At 46.5% G+C, this 13,154-nt stretch overlaps 1 long non-coding RNA gene across 1 annotated transcript in view; it reads left to right on the plus strand.

Moving 5' to 3' along the window:
* The window catches only part of LOC149468539 (uncharacterized), a 37,387-nt gene that overhangs the window by 621 nt on the left and 23,612 nt on the right, over positions 1–13,154 (plus strand). The window lies entirely within an intron of this gene.

Genomic DNA, 13,154 nt, shown 5'->3' on the forward strand with positions numbered 1-13,154 from the left:
CATGGACTTTTAGCGCTCCCACAGCCAGTCAGTGAGCAGTGTGCGGTGAGGACAGCCAGTCAGTGAGCAGTGTGCGGTGAGGACAGCCAGTCAGTGAGCAGTGTGCGGTGAGGACAGCCAGTCAGTGTGCAGTGAGGACAGGTAGTCTGTGAGCGATGTGCGGTGAAGACAGTCACTGCAGTGAAGACAGCCAGTCAGTGAGCAGTGTGCGGTGAGGACAGCCAGGCAGTGAGCAGTGTGCGGTGAGGACAGCCAGTCAGTGAGCAGTGTGTGGTGAGGACAATCAGTCAGTGAGCAGTGTGCGGTGAGGACAGCCAGTCAGTGTGCAGTGAGGACAGGTAGTCTGTGAGCGATGTGCGGTGAAGACAGTCACTGCAGTGAAGACAGCCAGTCAGTGAGCAGTGTGCGGTAAGGACAGCCAGGCAGTGAGCAGTGTGTGGTGAGGACTGCCAGTCTGTGAGCGTTGCGCGGTGAGGACAGTCACTGTGCAGTGAAGACAGCCAGTCAGTGAGCAGTGTGCTGTTAGGACAGTCAGTCAGTGAGCAGTGTGCGGTGAGGACAGCCAGTCAGTGAGCAGTGTGCGGTGAGGACAGCCAGTCAGTGAGCAGTGTGCGGTGAGGACTGCCAGTCTGTGAGCGTTGTGCGGTGAAGACAGTCACTGTGCAGTGAAGACAGCCAGTCAGTGAGCAGTGTGCTGTTAGGACAGTCAGTCAGTGAGCAGCGTGCGGTGAGGACAGCCAGTCAGTGAGCAGTGTGCGGTGAGGACAGCCAGTCAGTGAGCAGTGTGCGGTGAGGACAGCCAGTCAGTGAGCAGTGTGCGGTGAGGACTGCCAGTCTGTGAGCGTTGTGCGGTGAGGACAGTCACTGTGCAGTGAAGACAGCCAGTAAGTGAGCAGTGTGTAGTGAGGACAGCCAGTCTGTGACCGATGTGCAGTGAAGACAGTCACTGTGCAGTAAAGACAGCCAGCCAGTGAGCAGTGTGTGGTGAGGACAGTCAATCAATGAGCAGTGTGTGGTGAGGACAGCCAGTCAGTGAGCAGTGTGCGGTGAGGACAGCCAGTCAGTGAGCATTGTCCAATGAGGACAGCCAGTCAGTGAGCAGTGTGCGGTGAGGACAGCCAGTCAGTGAGCAGTGTGTGGTGAGAACAGCCGGTCAGTGAGCAGTGTGCAGTGAAGACAGCCAATCAGTGAGCAGTGTGCAGTGTGGACAGCCAGTCAATGAGCAGTGTGTGGTGAGGACAGCCAGTCAGTAAGCAGTGTATGGTGAGGACAGCCAGTCAGTGAGGGATGCGCAGTAAGGACAGTCACTCTGCAATGAAGACAGCCAGTCAGTGAGCAGTGTGTGGTGAGGACAGCCAGTGAGTGAGCAATGCACGGTGAGGACAGTTACTGTGCAATGAAGACAGCCAGTCAGTGAGCAGTGTGCGGTGAGGACAGCCAGTCAGAGCAGTGTGTGCTCAGGACAGCCAGCCAATGAGCGATGCATGGTGAGGACAGCCAGTCAGTGAGCAGTGTGTGGTGAGGACAGCCAGTCAGTGAGCCATGTGCGGTGAGGACAGTCACTGTGTAGTGAAGGCAGCCAATCAGTGAATAGTGTGCAGTGAAAACAGCCAGTCAGTGAGCAGTGTGTGGAGAGGACAGCCAGTCAGTGAGCGATGCACGGTGAGGACAATCACTGTGCAATGAAGACAGCTAGTCAGTGAGCAGTGTGCAGTGAGGACAGCCAGTCAGTGTGCAGTGTGCGGTGAGGACAGCCAGAGCAGTGTGCGGTGAGGACAGCCAGAGCAGTGAGCAGTGTGCGGTGAGTACAGCCAGTCAGAGCAGTGTGTGGTGAGGACAGCCAGTCAGTGAGCAATACACGGTGAGGACAGTCAGTGTGCAGTGAAGACAACCAGTCAGTGTGCAGTGAGGACAGCCAGTCAATGAGCCATGCACGGTGAGGACAGTCACTGTGTAGTGAAGACAGCCAATCAGTGAATAGTGTGCGGTGAGGACAGTCAGAAAGGAAGCAGTATCAGGGGACACCTCAGATGATACCACAGAGCTCAGGGCAGCCGCCCCCCTGCCCACCCCTTGTCCCGGCCCTTCTACCATGCACCATACACAAGTGACATTAACTACTTCCCCTCCGCCCTATAGCAGAATTACTGCTAAAGGGCAGCACGGGTGTGTAAAATCATATATATATATATATATATATATAATTATATATGTGTGATTTTGCAGTTCTGGGTAGGGGTCGCGTATGTGCCATGCACGTGCCCTACCCGCGCTGCCATTCGTGGCCTAGGCTGTCAATCACCGGGTCCCGCCCAGTGATTACCTGCTGGTACCCAGTGATTGTCGAGTATCTCCGATGGGGGAGAGACCTGTGTATAAACAACACATCTCTCCCCTGTCAGCTCCTGCACACTGCTTTGTATGGCTCTGCAAAGCAGAGCCATACAAAGCAGTGTGCTTACAGTGAAACTCACACACAGCACACGTAGTGAAATGGCACACAGTTAACCCTTTGATCGCTTCAGATGGTAATCCCTTCCTGCCCAGTGCCATTAGTACAGTATAAGTGCTTTTTATCACTGATCACTGCATTGGTGTCACTGGGAATGTCAGTGACACACAAATCAGTTACCCTCAGTGTCAGAATGCCTGCTACTGTCCCGCTATAAGTCGCTAATCACTCTCATTACTATTAAAAAAAAAAATGTATTACTGAACATTTTTAATAGCAAAAAGTTAAAAATATAGTTTTTTTAATCTAAATTGTTGGTCTTTTTTGGTTCATAGCGCAATAAATAAAAAACACAGGCGATCAAATACCACCAAAAGAAAGCTCTATTTGTGGGAAAAAAAGGACATAAATATCATTTGGGTGCAGTGTTGCATGACAGCGCAATTGTCAGTTAAAATAACGCAGCGCTATATCACAAAAAATGGCCTGGTCAGGAAGGGGGGGTAAATCCTCTGGGGGGCAAGTGGTTAAAGCCTCCTTTTTCATAAAATATTAAAACGTTATTTTTACCTGCTCTGTGAAAGGCTATTCCAAAGAGCAGTCCCTTAGCTCCTTCTCTGGAGTCCCCTGACAGAACTGTCCACTCCTCCTCTCCATAGCAAGTTGTGTGCTACAGGGGTAAACATGCGGGAGTACTCCTGAACTGGGCTGTGTACATCCATAGACACGCACAGCCACGTTTAACCACCTCCCAATCCCGCTGCCTGCCTCCTCATAAGAGTTTGGTGGAAAGCAACTGGAGTCTATGGCAACATTTGTTGTACTAAATATGATCATTTAATCACTACAGTTGGAGGAATCCAATTAAAGGAATTGATCAAAACTGGAGCAGCCAGTATCTGGAGCAGATGTGCATGGCAACCAATCAGCTTCTATCTTTCATTTTGTGAACAAGCTGAAGCTAGACTCTGATTGTTTGCTATGCACAGCTGCTCCAGATTCTGCCTATGGCCCCCGCTGCCCTCAGAGTCTCCTGTGAGACCAAGAAGAGAGGTGAGCAGTGCTGTAGCCAGGACAGTGCTGGATCGTGAAAGAACTTAGGTAAATGTTTAAGGATGGGGGGGAAGATAGTAGAGTGTTTTTTTACCTTTATGGTCCATGCACACTGAGCATAAAAAATGCTGCTTATACAGTTTTTGGGGTTTTATTCTGTAGCCTGTAGAAGCATCTCTATGTTAGCCTATTGGGGTTATTTACTAAAACTGGAACAAGCAAAATCTGGTGCAGCTCTGCACAGAAACCAATCAGCTTCCAGATTTTTTTGTCAATGCTTAATTGAATAAGTTGAAGTTAGAAGTTGATTACCTACCATGCACAACTGCAGCAGATTTTACACTCTCCAGTTTTAGTAAATCAACCCGTGTCCTGCATTTACAGGGATATTTGCAGAGAAGTGTTTTCAGGCAGAAAAAAACCCATTAGAATTGTGTTTTTGAGGTGAGCTTTCGGGCAGAAAAAATGCTTGATGAGCACGAACGCAGTGTTTAGGAGCATTCAGCTCAGTGAAAAATGAGCTGAGGAGAATGTTTTAAAAAGAAACACTTATAAAAGCAAATGCCCATAAACAAGCCACTTACTTTTTTAAGTTGCTTTTTATGCCAGAGGTTCTAGCATTTTTCTGCCACTAGTGTGCATGGACCCTAAAAGGGAAGTAAGGCTAAAGCTTTTTTGGCCCTACTTCTCTTTTGGGTCTCAGGATTGCACTTCAGTTTGCTCTTCTGTTACCCAGAATCAGGCTAAAGCCCATTGTCGGGCAACATCAGAGCCACTCCAGGCTGTGAAAAGATCCTGACAAAAATGCTGGGAACCATCCAGATGCTTGATTGGCAGCTGGGTGCGACTGAGAGCCAGAGCCAGCTGTGTCCATTATATTCCCAGCCCTGTGCTCCAGTGAGTGCAGGAGGGGCAGACCAAATATTGACTGATAATCACTATTCTCTGCTAAGAGCAAACAGGAGAACTGAGTAATCAGCAGTCATGTGATTGCTCAGTTCTCAGGCTTAGAGCTGGCGTGGAACAGCTGCAGCATCACTCCAATACCACAGCAGGTAGGTGAATGTAGATGTTTGTTTTTGGTTATTCTCCTGCTTCTCTTTTAAGGCCCTGTGCACACTTGTGAACCTTTGCTGTGATAAAATGCACCTTCCCAGTATGGCAGAAGCACATGAAAAAAGTGCGGCTAAGATTCAGAGCCAGCTGTGCCCACCCACATCCCAGCCCTGTGCTCCAGTGAGTGCTGGAGGGGCAGACCAGATATTGACTGACAATCACTACTCTCTGCTTAGAGCAAACATGAGAACTGAACAATCAGCAGTCATGTGATCGCTCAGTTCTTAGGCTGAGAGCTGGCGTGGGACAGCTGCAGCATCACTCCAATACCACAGCAGGCAGGTGAATGTAGATGTTTGTTTTTGGTTATTCCCATACTTCTCTTTTAAGGCCCTGTGCACACTTGTGAACCTTTGCTGTGATAAAATGCACCTTCCCAGTACGGCAGAGGCACATGAAAAAAGTGCGGCTGAGATTCAGAGCCAGCTGTGCCCACCCACTTCCCAGCCCTGTGCTCCAGTGAGTGCTGGAGGGGCAGACCAGATATTGACTGACAATCACTACTCCCTGCTTAGAGCAAACATGAGAACTGAACAATCAGCAGTCATGTGATTGCTCAGTTCTCAGGCTTAGAGGTGGCATGGGACAGCTGCAGCATCACTCCAATACCACAGCAGGTAATTGAATGTAGTTTTTCTTTTTGGTTATTCCCACACTTCTCTTTTAAAGCCCTGCTCACCTTCCCAGTACAACAAAAGTGTATGAAAAAAAAAGTCCCCTTTGAATCCTACCTAAGGCAAGGTTCACACTTATGTGTGTTTCTCGGTTTGCAGAAACACACTACAGTCCATTTAACATGATTTCCTATGGGTCTAGTTCACATCTGTGCGTTTTGAGCTACTGTTGATTTTTGAAAGGGTCAGGGACTTTTTTCCTACAGCAGATTGCATTTTGTTTGTAATAGACTTCAGGGGAACCACACCAAAAATGCAAATGTTGTGCTTTGATGCATTTTTTTAATGCATGTTGCATTTTGTGCTTAGCGTAACTTTAAGCTGGTTGTTAAGGAGCAGGCAGCCACCAGAGTCCTTAACAACCAGTAAACAATACGATCATTAATGACCAGGCGGCTGCCACATCCTTAACAACCGATGAGTTATCAGCTGTCAGCAGGGTTTAATTTTGGCATGGGGTTCCCCTTAAAATCCATACCAGGCCCTTCGAGTCTGGTATGAGGGGAACCCACACTGTTTTTTCCCTGAATTTTAATTGCCGGCAACTGTTTTGCTTACATTCAGCTGTCAGCTGATGACTCCTTGTGAACAACCATGTTGTTTATTGGTTATTAAGTCACACAAAGTGCAAAATGCATAAAAAAATGCAAAAATAAAAGCATCAAAAACGGGTGTGAAATGCATCCAGAAAATGCATCAACCGCAATCTGCATAGATGTTAACCTAGCCTTACAATTCACATTTTTGAGCTGCATTTTTTTCTACAGTGTGCTGCACTTTTGAAAAGTCCTGCTTGCAGCATCTTCAATGCTTTTGACAATCACTGGTCTATTTTTCCTGACTAGGTATGAAAACACATGCAAAATGAATGTAAAACGCATTATGCACGGGGTAAATTTTAATGGATAAGTTCACCTTTCGTAACATATGCAGGATGTAACATGTTACGAAAGGACTGGCCACAGCTCCCCCATTTTGGCAGCTAGTGGGGGATCTTTTTTCCCCCATTTCCTGTCACAATTTAAAAAAACATGGCCATGTGGGGCTCCGTATTCTGTGAGTGGGAAAACTACAAGTTCTGGCAGCCTTTGTGGCAGTCGACTTGTAGTAGTAGTCAGGTCTTTTGAGCGCTAGGGTAGTTAATTGATTGTTCTTGTCAGAGTCTATCTTTTCTCGTACAAGGTACAAGCAGACAGATACACTGATAGGTGTGCAGAAGTCCTGCATGGCACCAGCAATCTGCTGATTACTGGTGCAATGCTTTCCAGGGTCCCAAAACAAAAAATAGTAAATGCACATTTTTTTATCTGCAAAAATTGTGCAGTTACTATGTTTTTGTTAAATTGTGAACTCATTGTTTAACACAACAAATTAAAAACATGCTTTTAAAAACGCAAATGACCCTCAACTGATGGTTTATATAGACATGACTCCTTATATTTGTAGTCTGTTAAGCCCCGGTTCACATATATGCGGCCGTGCGGGCCGCTTTTTCACGGGCATGAGAGCCCATTCATTTGAATGGACTCTCGTGCCCCGTGACACGCAGAGAAGTCCCTGCACTTCTTCCAAAAATGCAGCCCACACAGGAACCTCGGTTCCCAGTACAGTTGCGTTTTCCAGTGCGGGCGGCGTGCCATTAGAATTAATGGCACTCGCCCGCGGGTCCGCATTGCTGTGTGCGGGTGCTGCAGCTGCATGGATTTTCATGCGGATCCGCAGCGGCACAACCCGCACTGATGTGAACCTAGCCTTAGACATGAGCCCATACTGTGGTGGTCTGTGTAAGAAGGGGATCAATCTTCTACTGCTGTCTTCTCAAGGAACCCCTAACAAGCCCTGAAGGAACCCTAGTTGAGTGAGAAAGGCTGATATACATATAAAGTGGTGGATTAATTGTACTGCGTGCCCTAGGATGCTTTCAATCTATGAGAACTTTGCTAGTTTAATGGGGGCACTAGACAAACATTTGTGTTCTGCATCTGACATGGGTTTGTATAGCATTTTTGCAGCATATGAAAAGCAATGTTTCTACATTTGAATTTAATCTTATATGTAGCAACATGTTTTCAAATATATATATCATTTGGTGGTGGCAAATAATATCAAAACAATGCTTGCAGTGTTCACAGGAATTGTGTTTGATCTTTGATGATCTCAAAGGAAACCTATACTGAGATCACTACAAAGGCTGCTTTGCTTCTAAGGCTAAAGAGTATATATATATATGTGTGTGTGTGTGTGTGCGTGTATCTCAAACAAAACTGTAAGCAGCGATGCAAGGTCAGGCGTAGAACAGATGTGCATGTGGAGAAGAAAATGACTGTAATTACAAGTGTAAAGGTACAACAGCATGTAGGAATGTGTAGAAACAAATTTATAACCTGAAATGAATAGTATATACGGCAATATGGAACAAGATGATGTAGGAAAAGTACCACGTTGGGATCCATAGTATTATTATGTAGTACTAGCTAGGAAGAAAAAAAGGTGCCAATCATAAATGTAGAAAAAGAAAAGTGTGTGTAAAAATGCATGGATGCTAGAAATTAACCTATGTGTTGCTGTTTTGAAGACAGTAACTAAAGTTTATGTAATATAAAGTATAAGTAAATCCAGTCAGGATCGGATTGCTAGAGGAGGATGTCTTTTGGCAGAAGAAACATGCAAAGTATCAGATGCCAAAAAAGCTTCCCTAGCAATTTTTTTTAATTTTCTGTGTACATTTTACAGCATATGCATTGTGCAGTGTACACTCCCCGCTCATTCCCAGCATCTGTAAGAAGTGGTGGGCTTTCCCACAGGAGACTCAACACATGTTCCAGCTCCTGCAGTTCTACACCTGATCCCCCCATTCCTGTGACAGCAGGCCAGGGATCTTCTCCCTGCACCAGCTGTCAGATTGGAAAATAGTGTGGCCAGGGGCGGACTGACAATCTCAGTAATAGATAATGGGGCCCTCTTTGTCCCCGCCTACACTCAAGCCACGCCCACACAACACCCTACCTACATATTATAGCTCAGATGCATAGAAGGGGCATTTAAATATTTACTGCAGCAAAGCCTGCATGAATGTTCTCAGCTTCTTGTCCGTAGAAGCCACTGGGCACTTCCACGTTTAAAGATCGCTGCTATGTGGGGGAAGTGAAAGAGGAGGGAAATTAAAGAAAGAGGGGAGTGAGAGGGTGAAAAAGAGGAGGGGTGTGAGAGAGAGAGAGAAGGAGTGAGAGAGGAAGGGATGAGAGAGGAGGGGTGTGTTTTAAATTGCGCTAAAAATTGGGCATGGCTTAACCATTAGCCGCTCGGCCTATAGCCGTTTGGCGGCCGCAAAAATGTACTAGCTTTCCGGGTGCACGCCATTTGGCGTCCTCCCGCACATGCGCAGTTCGCGTGGTTGCAGAGCCGCGCAGCGGCGCGATCTGTCACCGGCCGTGTACCTCAGACACGGCCGATGACAGATCTGAGTACCGGCCCCCGTTGCTGGTACCATGTGACCTGCTGTGACCAATCACAGCAGGTCACATGACAGTTGTATACAATGGATGGCTTCATTCATGCCATCCATTGTATACTAGTGCCTAGCTGTGAATGGTCACAGCAGGTCACATGCACATGTCATGTGATTAGCTGTGGCCAAATCACAGCTAAGCACAAAAAAAAAAAAAAAACCCTGAATTAATCGATTTCATTCAGGTAAATGCTTGCTTATAGCAAAGTAATTCTTTGCTATAAGCAAATTGTGTAAAAAAAAAAATACTGATCACCTCCACAAAGTAGTACAATGTTACTATGGTAACATTGTACTGCTTTGGTCATAGTAAAATATGAAAAAATTAAAAAAAATAAATAAAAAAAAGTAATTAAAAAATAAAAATATATATATATTTTTTTTTTCATACTGTCACCAGTCAGTGTTCCTGTTCACCGCCATGCCAGTTATATGATGACGCTGTACTGCACTGGTGACAGTATGTAAAAAAAAATAGTGAAAATAATTTTTTAAATTTTTTCATTTTCCGAAAAATTATGACCAAAAAAATACAACTTCAAAAAACTCGCCATTCCTCTTATGAAGTACATCGGACCGTCTACACTGCAAAAAGGGGTCAGTTGGAGGATATTTGTACTGTTCTGACATTCTTGGACCTCAAGAAATTAGATTGGCTGTCAGTACTTCAGGATTGATCAATTTTCAGATCTATCCCATAGTTTGTGAACTCTATAACTTTCCTAAAAACTAAATAATACATCCTAATTTGGGTTATTTTCACCAAAGACATGTAGCAGAATACATCTCGGCCTAAATTTATGAAGAACAATTATTTATTTGTAAACTTTTATGACAGAAACAAAGAAAAACTTGTTTTTGTTTTAAAATTTTTGGTCTTTTTTTGTTAATTTAGCAAAAAATAAAAACCCCAGCGGTGATTAAATACCACCAAAAGAAAGCTCTAGTTGTGTGAAGAAAATGATAAAATTTTAGTTTGGGTACAATGTTGTATGACCGCGCAATTGTCATTCAAAGTGTGAGAGCGCTGAAACGTGAAAAATGGCCTGGGCAGGAAGGTGTAAAATTGCCCGGTATGGAAATGGTTAAAAGGGGTGTAGTTAAATAGTGTCTGAGATGACTTATACAGTGCAGAATGAGGTAATGTTAAATAGGGAATGTACAGCGTGGTGTGTATGACAGTGGGTAGTATGTACAGGGAGACGTGTGCGGAGTGTATGGCGGTGGGTAGTATGTACAGGGAGAGGAGTGCGGAGTGTATGGCGGTGGGTAGTATGTACAGGGAGAGGAGTGCGGAGTGTATGGCAGTGGGTAGTATGTACAGGGAGAGGAGTGCGGAGTGTATAGTGGTGGGTAGTATGTACAGGGAGAGGAGTGCGGAGTGTATAGTGGTGGGTAGTATGTACAGGGAGAGGAGTGCGGAGTGTATAGTGGTGGGTAGTATGTACAGGGAGAAGAGTGCGGAGTGTACGGCGGTGGGTAGTATGTACAGGGAGAGGAATGCGGAGTGTATGGTGGTGGGTAGTATGTACAGGGAGAGGAGTGCAGAGTGTATGGTGGTGGGTAGTATGCACAGGGAGAGGAGTGTGGAGTGTATGGCTGTGGGTACTATGTGTAGGATGGTGGCAGTAGTTCTTCATTTTTATTAGTATTATTTTATTTTTTTTACAATTTTATGATTTTTTTTACAAATTAATGTTTTATTATTCTTATCATTTTTTTTGCAAAATACTTTTGGGTGGCCAGTGAATGGTGTCAGTAGAGCAATGGTGTGGGTGTCAGATTTTTTACAATTTATTTCTGTATTATTTTTTTCACAATGCTTTTGTGGGGGCAGTGGACAGTGCCAGTAGGGAGTGAACAGGAGGCACTAGTATATGTTGGGATGTCATTAGATTGGGATGAATAACCAGAGCCTGTACCCCCTTATATCGGAAGGAAGTGAATGGATGGAGAGAAGGAAGGAAGAAAGAAAAGGGAGGGAGGGAATGGATGGAGGAAGGAAGGGGAGGGAAGGAAGGAGGGGTCGGAGGGAAGAATGAAGGGAGGGGATGGAGGAAGGAAGGGAAGGAAGAAAAGTGAGGAAGGGAATGGATGGAGGAAGGAAGGAATGAAGGAAAGAAATAAAATGGATGGAGGATGGAATGAAGGAAAAGGAAGGGAGGGAGGAAGGAATAAAAAGGGAGAGAGGGAATGAATGAAGAAAGAGGAGGGAAGTAAGGAGGGGTGGGAGGAAAGAATGAAGGGAGGGGATGGAGGAAGGAAGGGAAAGAAGAAAAGGGAGGGAGGGAATGGATGGATGGATGAAGGAAGGAATGAAGGAAAGAAATAAAATGGATGGAGGAAGGAATGAAGGGAAAGGAAGGAAGGGAAGGGAAGTAAGGAAAGAAAGAAAGAAAGAGGGAAGGGTAGGAAGGAAGGGAAGGAAGAAAAAAGGAGGGAGGGAATGGATGGAGGAAAGGGAAGAAGGGGTGGGAGGAAAGAATGAAGGGAGGGGATGGAGGAAGGAAGGGAAGGAAGAAAAGGGAGGGAAGGAATGGATGGAGGAAGGAAGGAAAGAAAATGGATGGACGAAGTAACAAAGGTAAAGGAAAGAAGGAAGGAAGAAAAGGGAGGGAATAGATGGAGGGAGGGAGGAAGGAAGAAAATGGATGGAGGAAGGAATGAAGGAAAGGGAGGGAAGGAAAGAGGGGAGGGAGGAGGAAAGGAAATGAAAGGAGGGGAGGGAGGAAGGAAGGAAGGAAATTAAAAGGAGGGGAGGGAGGAAAGAATGAAGAGAGGAGATGGAGGAAGGAAGGAATGAAGGGAAGGAGGAAGAGAGAAAGGAAGGAAGGACTGAAGGAAGGGGAGGGAGGGCGGAAGGAAGGAAGGAATGATTGAAGGACGAGAATGGAGGGAATGAAAAAATGAAGAGAGGGGATAGAGGAAGGAATGAAGGTAAGGAAGAAAAGGGAGGGAGGGAATGGAGGAAGGAAGGGGAGGGAAGGAAGGAAGGAAGGAGAAAGGATGGAGGGAATTAATGGAGGAAGGAGAGGGAAGGAAGGAGGGGTGGGAGGAAAGAATGAAGGAAAGGGATGGAGGAAGGAAGAAAAGGAAGGAAGGAAAAAGGATGAAGAGAATGGATGGAGAAAGATAGGAAAGAAAATGGATGGACGAAGTAATGAAGGTAAAGGAGGGAAGGAAGAAAAGGGAGGGAATAGATGGAGGGAGGAAGGAAGGAAATGGATGGAGGAAGGAGGGGAGGGAGGAAGGAAGGAAATGAAAGGAGGGGAGGGAGGGAGAAAAGAATGAAGGGAGGGGATGGAGGAAGGGAGAAAGGAAGGAAATATTGAAGGAAGGGGAGGGAGGGGGGAAGGAAGGAATGATTGAAGGATGAGGCGGGAGGGAATGAAAAAATGAAGGGAGGGGATAGAGAAAGGAATAAAGGTTAGGAAGAAAAGGGAGGGAGGGAATGGAGTAAGTGTAAATGGATGACGGAAGGATGGAAAGAAGGGGAGGGAGGGAGATCAAAAGGAAGGAAGGGGAGAGGGAAGGAAGGGAAAGGAAAGAATGAAGGGAGGGGATGGAGGAAAGAAGAGGGAGGGAATGGATGAAGGAAAGAAGGGAGGGAAGGAAGTAAGAAAAGGGAGGGAGAGAATGGATGGAGGAAGAAAGGAATGAAGGAAGGGGAGGAAGGAAAGAAGGGAGGGAAGGAGAGAAGGAAGAAAAGGGAGGGAAGGAATGGATGGAGGAAGGAATGAAGGAGAGGGCAGGAAGCAGGAAGGAAGGAAGGAAATTAAAGGAGGGATGGGAGGAAAGAGTGAAAGGAGGGGAGGGAGGAAAGAATGAAGGGAGGGGATGGAGGAAGGAAGAAAATGGAGGGAATGCATGAAGGAAGGAATGGATGGGAGAGAGGGAGAGTGAGAGAGAGGGGGGAGGGAGGGAGAGATGGGGGAGGGAGAGAGAGAAAGAGAGGGAAACGGGGAGAGAGGGAGGGGAGGGAGAGAGAGAGGGGGGTGGGAGAGAGGAAGAGGGAGGGGGGAGGGAGAGAGAGAGAGAAGGAGAGGGAAGGAGGGGGAGAGAGAAGGAGAGGGGGGGAGAGAGAGGGGGGAGGGAGGGAGAGAGAGGGGGGAGGAAGGGAGAGACTTTGTTCTTGATAAATATCATCCATGGGGGTGGCCGGGGTGTGTGCGGTGGACACCCCGCACCCGTGGATGATATGCCTCTCACCTCCCCACTGCCCACCAGCTCCATCTCCAGCACAGTGTCCGTCCCCGTCACCCGACTCACTCTGCCACCAAGTGAAGTGACAGGTGAGCTACTTCTGGGGCCGGGATCTGAGACTGCCTCCTCCTCCTGCTCCCCACACTGT

Source organism: Staurois parvus, unplaced genomic scaffold (genome assembly GCF_062004578.1).
Source record: "Staurois parvus isolate SC_StPar_1 unplaced genomic scaffold, SC_StPar_1.0 ptg000086l, whole genome shotgun sequence".
Taxonomy (NCBI): Eukaryota; Metazoa; Chordata; class Amphibia; order Anura; family Ranidae; genus Staurois; species Staurois parvus.